This window comes from Trachypithecus francoisi, unplaced genomic scaffold, assembly GCF_009764315.1.
Source record: "Trachypithecus francoisi isolate TF-2019V2 unplaced genomic scaffold, Tfra_2.0 Lachesis_group3, whole genome shotgun sequence".
NCBI classification, from domain to species: domain Eukaryota; kingdom Metazoa; phylum Chordata; class Mammalia; order Primates; family Cercopithecidae; genus Trachypithecus; species Trachypithecus francoisi.
In genome coordinates, this window is record NW_022681468.1 from 37,484,494 (window position 1) to 37,493,339 (window position 8,846).

Consider the following 8,846-nt stretch of genomic DNA (forward strand, 5'->3'; position numbering starts at 1 on the left):
GCACATAAAATATACTGGTGTTTGTGTTCCAGGACTGGCTCTGGCCCATCTGTTTTTCCTCTTTGGGAACCACTTTCCCAGGGGCTCCTGGAGGCCAGGCCCTTTGCACCCTGGCATCATGCCCTCCTGAACCAAGAGGGCTATTGGGTGGGGCTGCCCCGTGGAGGGGGCAGGTGACACTCCCTGCCAATCCTTCTTACTGTCTCTGCTCTGACACTCTCTGGTAACCTGAATTCACACCCTGACCCCAATTCTCAGGTGGCATAATGTGATCCAGGCCTTACTTTGGTGCCATGCACCCAGGCAGAGGGGGATCCCAGGCAGTATCCAGGTAGACTGCAGGTTGGCTGCAGCTGCCCATGAGGCAAGTTCCTCCTGGAAACACCAGCCATGACCTAGGACATCTCATGAGGCAGGAGGGACCAAGCAGGGTGGCTGAGGGTACCCCCAAAGACATAGAAGGCCAGAGCCCTTTACTTTGAAAGTGATGTGACATTGAAAGTCATGCTTTGAAAAAATAGCTCTGTACTCCTCTCTGGCAGCCCTGTGTTTTCAGAGAAGTGCATTTGGAGGGAGTAATCTCTCCCCCTTTGTGTACCTCTGCTCCATTGAGCTTCCCTGTCCTCCCACCACCACCACCACCACCACCACCAGGCCTCTGCCCACTTTCCTACTTCCAGGAAGAGGATGGAGGGTTCAGAAGTTGCTCAGTCAGGCTGGGCATGGTGGCTCACACCTGTAATCCCAGCACTTCGAGAGGCTGAGGCAGGAGGATTACTTTAGCCCAGGAGTTTGAGACCAGCCTGGGCAACATACAGAGACCACCATCTCTACAACAACAACAACAAAAAAAACCCAGGCATGGTGGCACACACCTATAATTCCAGATACTCAGGAGCCTGAATCAGGTGGATGACATGAGCCCGAATCAGGTGGATGACATGAGCCCAGGAGTTAGAGGTTGCAGTGAGCTATGATTGCACCACTGTACTCTAGGTGACAGTGAGACCCTGTCTTGAAGTTGCTCAGTCGTTTTAGCTAAGCGCAAATGGCATGGCCCCCTGTCACAGCTGGGTTATAGAACACCCGCTGCTTTTCTGGATGGAGTAGACAGTGTGCTTTCTAAATCATTAGGAGGGCCCTCTGCCTCCCTCACTTGAAAATTTTCATTTCTTTGACTGAAAGCTTTTTCCCTTATGAAAATGAGCTAGCATAAATCCCCAGGAGTCATTTACATGTTAGCATAAACAAATGTACAAGGTAGTTCTCTCAGAACAAGATTTTATAGAAGAAAGAGGCAAGCAAAGTGAAATAGGGTCTCCTTTATGGAGCTTCAGAGAAGAGGCAAGAGGCAGGTCCCCGAGCGAGAAGACCGAGAGGGCCCAAGACCCTTTTAAAAAAATTATTATTATTATTATTATTATTTGAGATAGAATCTCGCTCTATCACCCAGACTAGAGTGCAGTGGTGCAATCCCAGCTCACTGCAACCTCCACCTCCCAGGTTTGAGTGATTCTCCTGCCTCAGCCTCCCAAGTAGCTGGGATTACAGGTGCATACCACCAGGCCTGGCTAATCTTTGTATTTTTTAGTAGAGATAGGGTTTTGCCGCATTAGTCAGGCTGCTCTCGAACCCCTGACTTCAGGTGATCCACCTGCCTCGGCCTCCCAAAGTGCTGGCTAACTTCGCTACTCTACTCAGTGGGCTCCTGCCTTTCTTGACACTTCCCTTCCTCACCTCCTCCACCCCCCCTCACGCAGTCCAAAGGGCACTAACAACACCGTGTTGAGAGAAATGCCTCAGGAGAGCTAACACTAAGGACTTCAGCCACATCTTCTGAAGTCTGCCCGGACTTTGTGAAAGCCTAATGTTTACTGACAGTGAGTACATGACCGTAGTCTTGCCTGGTCTTCCTGGGTGCCTATCTCAGAAGGCTGCAATGTTTACACTGCCCTGGTACAACCAAAGGAGGGAAACAGAGGAAAAGGGGGTGACTGATTCCTCATACAGCAGGTTAGAGGAGCCAGGTCTTTAAAATTGAAACGCTGGCCAGGTGCGGTGGCTCACGCCTGTAATCCCAGCACTTTGGGAGGCCGAGGTGGGTGGATCACCTGAGGTCAGGAGTTAGAGACAAGCCTGGCCAACATGGTGAAACCCCATCTCTACTAAAAATCCAGAAATTAGCTGGGTGTGGTAGCGTATGCCTGTAATTCCAGCTACTTGGGAGGCTGAGGCAGGAGAATTGCTTTAACCTAGGAAGCAGAGGTTGCAGTGAGCTGAGATTGCACCATTGCGCTCCAGCCTGGGTTACAGAGCAGGACTCCACCTAAAAAAAAAAAAAAAAAAAAAAAATGGAAATAGCAGCTGTGGTTCCCAGGCTAACCTCAAAACTGCCAGTACCGTGACCGCGGCCAGGCACAGAACTTCGGGCCCTACATGCATGCTCTCATTTCTTCCCATTTCAGATGGCCACCATTATTTCTCTGTTTTACGGGGGAAGTCTGTTGGCAAAGAGTTGGCCACCCAGATTTACCACATTCCTCTGCAAAACACTCTTTTGTTCAATATAAGCAGAGACCTTCCACCGGGGGGCAGGATTTGTGGTAAGTCCAATGCCCCTTTGTACTTGATGAGTTTCTGGATGCCTTTTGAGTCCAGCTCATGTAGGTGCTATTTGCAGTTAAATTAAAATGTTTGAGAATGGGAGGGAAGGGAGAGAGAGGGAGTTATAAGAAAGGAGGTGTAGAATGCCATCTTAGCCAAGACTTCAGACAATTGGCACAAAGATCCCACCTCGTGGAGGAGAGCTGTGAAATTGTGGCCTCCACCAATGCTGAGTTTAGCTTTGATACCCTTTCCCCTCCCTCCCTCCTACCCACCCACAGCCTTCTTTTTGCCCTGGGCCTTTTCTCTTTGATCCTATTTCCTTGTCTTGGCATGAAACCTGGGCCCCTGGCTGTCAGTGCCCTCAGAGTGTTTGAAACTAACAGCTGAAACCTTTCTTCTAACAAGATAAGAACCTTCTGCCAGTGCCTTCTGAAAACCCAGATGGAACTGAGAACTCACCTGTTTAACTCATCAACTCTTTATTAGATACCCACAGTGAGCCAAGGACCAGGCTAGTTCCTGTGATGCTGAAGATATTGAAGGGAAGCCCCTAACATTACAATGTTGACCATCCTCCAAAACAGAAGCTCTGACAGAGGACCCTGGCTGTCTACAGGTTGGGTAAGGATTCTTCCAGGAAGAGACACTTATTACACACTCAAAGGTTGATAGGTTGATTACTGATACTTTCAGAGATAGGCTGGAATCTTTTTTTTTTTTTTTTTTTGAGATGGGGTCCTGCTCTGTCACCCAGGCTGGAGTGCAGTGGTACAATCTCGGCTCACTGCAACCTCCACCTCCTGGGTTCAGGTGATTCTCCTGCCTCAGCCTCCTGAGTAGCTGGGATTACAGGCCCGTGCCACCATGCTTGTCTAATTTTTTTGTATTTTTAGTAGAGAAGGGGTTTTGCCATGTTGACCAGGCTAGTCTTGAACTCCTGACCTCAGGTGATCCACCCGCCTTGGCCTCCCAAAGTGTTGGGATTACAGAGGTGAGCCACTGTGCCCAGCTCACACTGGAATCTTACTGTCCAGAAATGCAGACATTTACTGTGCCCTGCCAGTTGCCTAGCTGGGTACAGCGCCGAACACAGCAAGCACATAGTGGGTGCTTTAAGAAACTCTTGACAAGTGGAGTCTTAGTGAACCCATCCTAAAGGCCAGGCTCAGTGTTCTGGAATACCAGTTCCCAGGCTCTTTTGGGAACTTGAAGCTAGGAATCTATTTAGACAACAACCATCCATGCCATTTCTGTACCCACCACCATAAAGCAACTCACTGTCCTCCTCCCTGTTTCCAACCATTAATCCCTGCAGAGCCCTGCCGGCATGTCCCTCTTAGAGTCTTCCAGCCTTGACCAAAGATCCAGCTCCACTGATCCGTCCATTGTTTCATTCTGGTAATACACTTTCTTGGTTTGGGCAAAGGTAGCTTTTTAGTGCCAGACAATACAGAGAAGGAGATCCACAGATGATATGGCCTGGCTGTTTGCCTCTGTCACAATTACAGCTTCTAAACAGAAGGAAAGTTTTCTGGTTTAGAAGGGTCCACCAGATGGTGAAGGGTCCTGAGGCTGAAGCTTCTTAGAGTATGGGGTTGTATTAGTGTCCTAGGACTGCTGTAATGAATGACCACAAAATGAGTAGCTCGAAACAATGGAACTGTGTTCTGTCACACTTCTGGAAAACAGAAGTCAAATCAAGGCATCAGCAGGCTGCATCTCCTCTGAGGCTTTAGGGGAGGATCTGGCCTTGCCTCTTCCAGCCTCTGGTGGCTACCGGCAATCCTTGGCTTCCTAGGCTTTTGGCAGCATCACTCCCATTTCTGCCACCGTGGTCACATGGTCTCCTCCTCTTCTGTCTCTTAAAAAGACACCTACCATTGCATGTAGGGCCCACCCAGGTAATCCAGGATGATCTCATCTTAAGATCCTTAATGACATCTGCAAAGACCCCTTTTCAAAATAAGGTAACATTCACAGCTTCAGGGGGCTTGGGCATGGCTACACCTTTTGGATGGGCCACCATTCACCCCAGTATAGGGGTCGAGGAGTATAGGCAACTGGCAGGGCACAGTAAATGTCTGCATTTCTGGACAGCAAGATTCCAGCCTGGGCCGGGCACAGTGGCTGAAGCCCTTGCATTTTGTACCCACTTAGGAATTCCATGAGGAGTGAGAGCTGGAAGCACAGTGTGTGGTCATCTGGGAGGGAACGCAAGGATTTACGCACCCCAAGATATACCTGTAGCTGTTGTGAAGTTTCTGTTTAGATGCAGATCTGACCATTTCACTCCCTACTTCAGACTCTTTAATGATTTCCCATTACCCTGACGATCAAGCTCGACACCTTACAAACCCTTTGTGGTTTGGCCTCATTTCTTGCCTCTGCCCCAGCCCTGTGCCATCCAGGGAGACTGACTTGTAGTTCTCCCTGCAGCTCCCGTTCACTGCCTCTGGGCCTTCAGCCCCTATGTTACCTCTTCCTGGAACACTCTTTCTCCTGTTAGCCCATCTGGAGACTGATGAGCTCACTTAAAGCCGGCAACATTGGTTTCTGTCTCCGTGGAGCTTCCCCTCGCTCTGCCTTCAGTTTACAAACCCAGTCCTGGCACCTGGAAGCCCTCTGTGTGCCGGTCACCAGCAGAGTGGCTACGTTCTTCCAGTGTTGTCAACGCAGCTGACTTTGTTCACCTATTCACCTACTGTGCACCAGGGCCTCCCTGCACTAGGCCTGCGGCACAACAGGGAGCAAGACAGACTCCTGTGTCCTCACTGTAGGATGCCTTCAATGGAATTACAGGGTGCCGACAACTCTGATGGCTCACTGTTAGGGAAAGAGGGATTAACCCAGATCTAGGAGGGGAGATCAGGAAATATTTCTGTGTCTGATTTAGCCAGGACAGGGGTGAAGCAGGAGGTGAGGTGAAGAGCAGGCACTCCAGGTTGAAAGCACAGCATGTGTGAAAGCTGAGAACACACAGAGAGTAGAACTTGTGAAAATAACAGATCGTGATACATTAAAACAGGGTGGTGTGCAAATGAATAGGGAGCTTCTCTAGACTGGGTAGCCCCACAAGGTCTGCCGGAAGAGATGTGATTTAGTCTGAAGCCTGGATCGTGATGAGAGTCCCCCTGTGAAGGTGTGGGGAGAGGGTTTTGTGCAGAGGAAACAGCTGGTACAAGAGCCAAAGATGGGAATGAACTTGAAGAGTTTGAGGTACAGATAAAAGGCTGGTGTGGCTGGAGCATGGTGAGGGAGAGGGTGAGGAGGAGTACAGGATGCGGGTGAGAGAAGCAGGCAGGGGTCTGGAGGGTGGGCGCAGAGGGACAGAGGGTAATGGATGTGAGTGCTTTTAAGGAAGACCTGTGGGGCCTCACCCAGCCCCTTCCAGGAAACGCCATTCTGAGGAGGAGGGCACAGGCCAGGGGAGGCTGCAGGGAGAGCCTGGGGTCCCAGGCACCCTTAGCCTCCATCCTGTTCTCTCAGAGGCCATGGATTAGGGTCAGTGGGACTGGAAATATGGATCTGTTTTGTTCTGGCAAAACTTTCTCTGTACCTGCTACATAAGCACTCCTACCCTGGAGTAGATTGCACCAGGCCGGGTGGTGCAGGGCTGCTCTCTCTCTCTCTTTTTCTCTCTCTCTCTCTCTTTCTCTCTCTCTCTCTCACACACACACACACCCTGTGCCACCTCATGCACCCGAACTTCTGTGAGCTGGGCCGGCTGAGGTCCTCCTGAAGCTACGTGAGAGCTCAAGTCCCATAGACCCTTGGAGTCTCAAGGTTGTTGGCAGTATTGGACCTTCCCAGAGTAGGGAAGGGAAGTAGCAAAGGTAGGGAAGAGGTATCAGAGGTATTGACTCAGACAGACTTTAGTTGTAACCCTGTCTCTACCACTTACTGTCTATATAACTTTGGACAAGAGACTGAGCCTCTCTGAGACTTAGGTCAGTGTATTTAGCTCAGATGTAGTTAGTTGAGTTGAGTTCACTGGGAGCACATTCTAGCCTCCCCCTAGGCTGAGTGCAAAAGTTGACTATGCTGATGGTCTAGAGCAGCCGGTGGGGCACTAGATCCCAGCTTGGCACAGCAAGCATCTTAAAATGGAATATTAGACATCCATGTTATTAGGTCTTCTGGGCATTGCCTTTGGTTTTTAATATATTTGAAAAAAATTTAAATTAAAAGTAGAGATGAGGTCTCACTATGTTTCCCAGGCTGGTCTCAAACTCCTGAGCTCAACTGATCCTCCCACCTCGGCCTCCCAAAGTGCTGGGATTACAGGTGTGAGCCACCATGTCCAGTCGGGCATTGCCTCTGGGGGATTTTTCACAGCCAACTCAGGATCACCACCCTGTTGGTTATAGGATGACCAGCTGACTTGGTTTGCTTGGGACTGAGGGATTTCCCAGGACATGGAACTTTCAGTGGCAAAACCAGGCAAATCAGGAAGAATTAGTAATGCTAGCTAGTGGAAGCTTACAACATCCTTACTAAGTGCAATACAGTTATTTCCTGCTTTGTAGAATGACCCCTCTCCCATTGGCTATGGTATTGGTGGGTCCTCTTCTCCCCAGGCCGAGGATGGACTTCTAACCCAAACCAGAACACTCAACCTCTTTCCCTTGATTTGAATCTCAACACAAAACCTAAACAGACAGTTCAATAACTCCTGCTACCTGGATCCTTGGAGGTATTTGGCTTTCTATTGCCCTCTCAGTTTGTTCTTCAGCCTTTCCTTTGACTTCACAAGGTGCCCCTCACAGCTTTCCAATAAATTTCTTTGTTGGCCGGGCGTGGTGGCTCACGCCTGCAATCCCAGAGCTTTGGGAGGCTGAGGTGGGAGGATTGCTTGAGCTCAGGAGTTTGAGACTAGCTTGGGCAAGATAGCAAGACTCTGTCTCTGCTTTTTTGAAGAAATTACCCAGGTGTGGTGGCTTATGGCTGTAGGCCTAGCTGCTTGGGAGGCTGAGGCAGGAGGATTGTTTGAGCCCAGTAGTACGAGGCTGCAGTGAGCTATGATCACTGCACTCCAGCCTGAGTGATAGAGTAAGAAGCTGGCTCTCTAAAAATAAAAAAAAAAGAAAAAGAAAATTACTTCAGTTAGTTGCAACCAGTCCCTTTCCCCATTCTGTATACAGCAGTGAGAACTTTCCGAATGGGAACAATCCAGATCCCTGCCACATGTCTGACTTCTTTGTAAACATCTGACCATCACCTGTGATCATATCTTTAACCCTCACACTCCCCCATCCTAACCTTCATGAAATGTTGCTCATGCTCTGAGCTAGTATCTCTCGTCTAACCCGTACCCCACCTCCAGGAGACATCACCTGTTACAGTCTATGCCTGATTTAGCTGTTGTCCTTTTCTGCAGTAGAGTCCCCAGGAGTTCTTTAGGGACAGGCAGTCAAGGACAGCTGGTGCCCAGAGCCTCCCTGTCTTGCCCGCTGGGCAGCTCCAGGGACAACCTGACCTGCCCAATCAAAGCCAAAGGTCAGAACAGGAGGCAGAACCTTGCCTGGCCCCTCTTCAACCTCCAAGGGCAAGCCTGTTCCTTGGATTCCTTCAGAAATAAAAACAAAATGACATCAGGTGTTATTTAGTGTTATTTTGCTGACTTTCACTCAATCTGTTCTCCCAGGATCTCAGACTTGCTGACCAGCAGGACCAGATGGCACCTTTTGCAGGAATACCTCATTGTTTCTGCCTTTGCATGTGCCCTGAGCAGCCTAAGAAACAATTTTTCTTCTTCTGACTGTGCGTTGTTTCTAGTTTTTTTTTTTTTTTCTTCCTATGACTCTGCTGAGGGCACGTGACACCCAATCCTGGCTTACGTTTCATATCCTTGAGATGACAGCTGACTTTGTTGTCCAGAAGGAGGAAGAGTGAGGATAAGGGAGGGGGAGGGAAGGGAAAGCACCAGAAAATGGAGGGGACTAGGTTGCTCCATGTTCATAACTCTGATTACAACCACCCTCTTTCTCAGCCTTTCTGGAATGTGGCTCTTTATGCTCCATGTACCCCTGGGAACTTCCTGATTGCCCAACAAAGATTCAGTACCCCAGGCTTTAGAGTCATTAGACTGGAGTTTGAATCCCAGGTTCCTGACTCACGTGAGCATGTTATGTAACCTGTCTGAGACTCAGTTTCCTTATCTGAAAATGGGGCCAATAATAGTCTAGACCTCCCAGAGTGGTGGAGATTAAAAGAGGCAATGATTGTCGAGTGCTTAGCAC

The 8,846-nt window shown here is 49.4% G+C and overlaps 1 long non-coding RNA gene across 1 annotated transcript; it reads left to right on the plus strand.

Annotated features, from left to right (window-relative positions):
- Nucleotides 1–2,284: 2,284 nt before the first annotated feature.
- Nucleotides 2,285–8,365, plus strand: LOC117069440. Its single transcript, XR_004431547.1, has 2 exons — nucleotides 2,285–3,228; nucleotides 8,252–8,365. It is a non-coding gene; the product is annotated as an uncharacterized LOC117069440 (long non-coding RNA).
- Nucleotides 8,366–8,846: the final 481 nt, after the last annotated feature.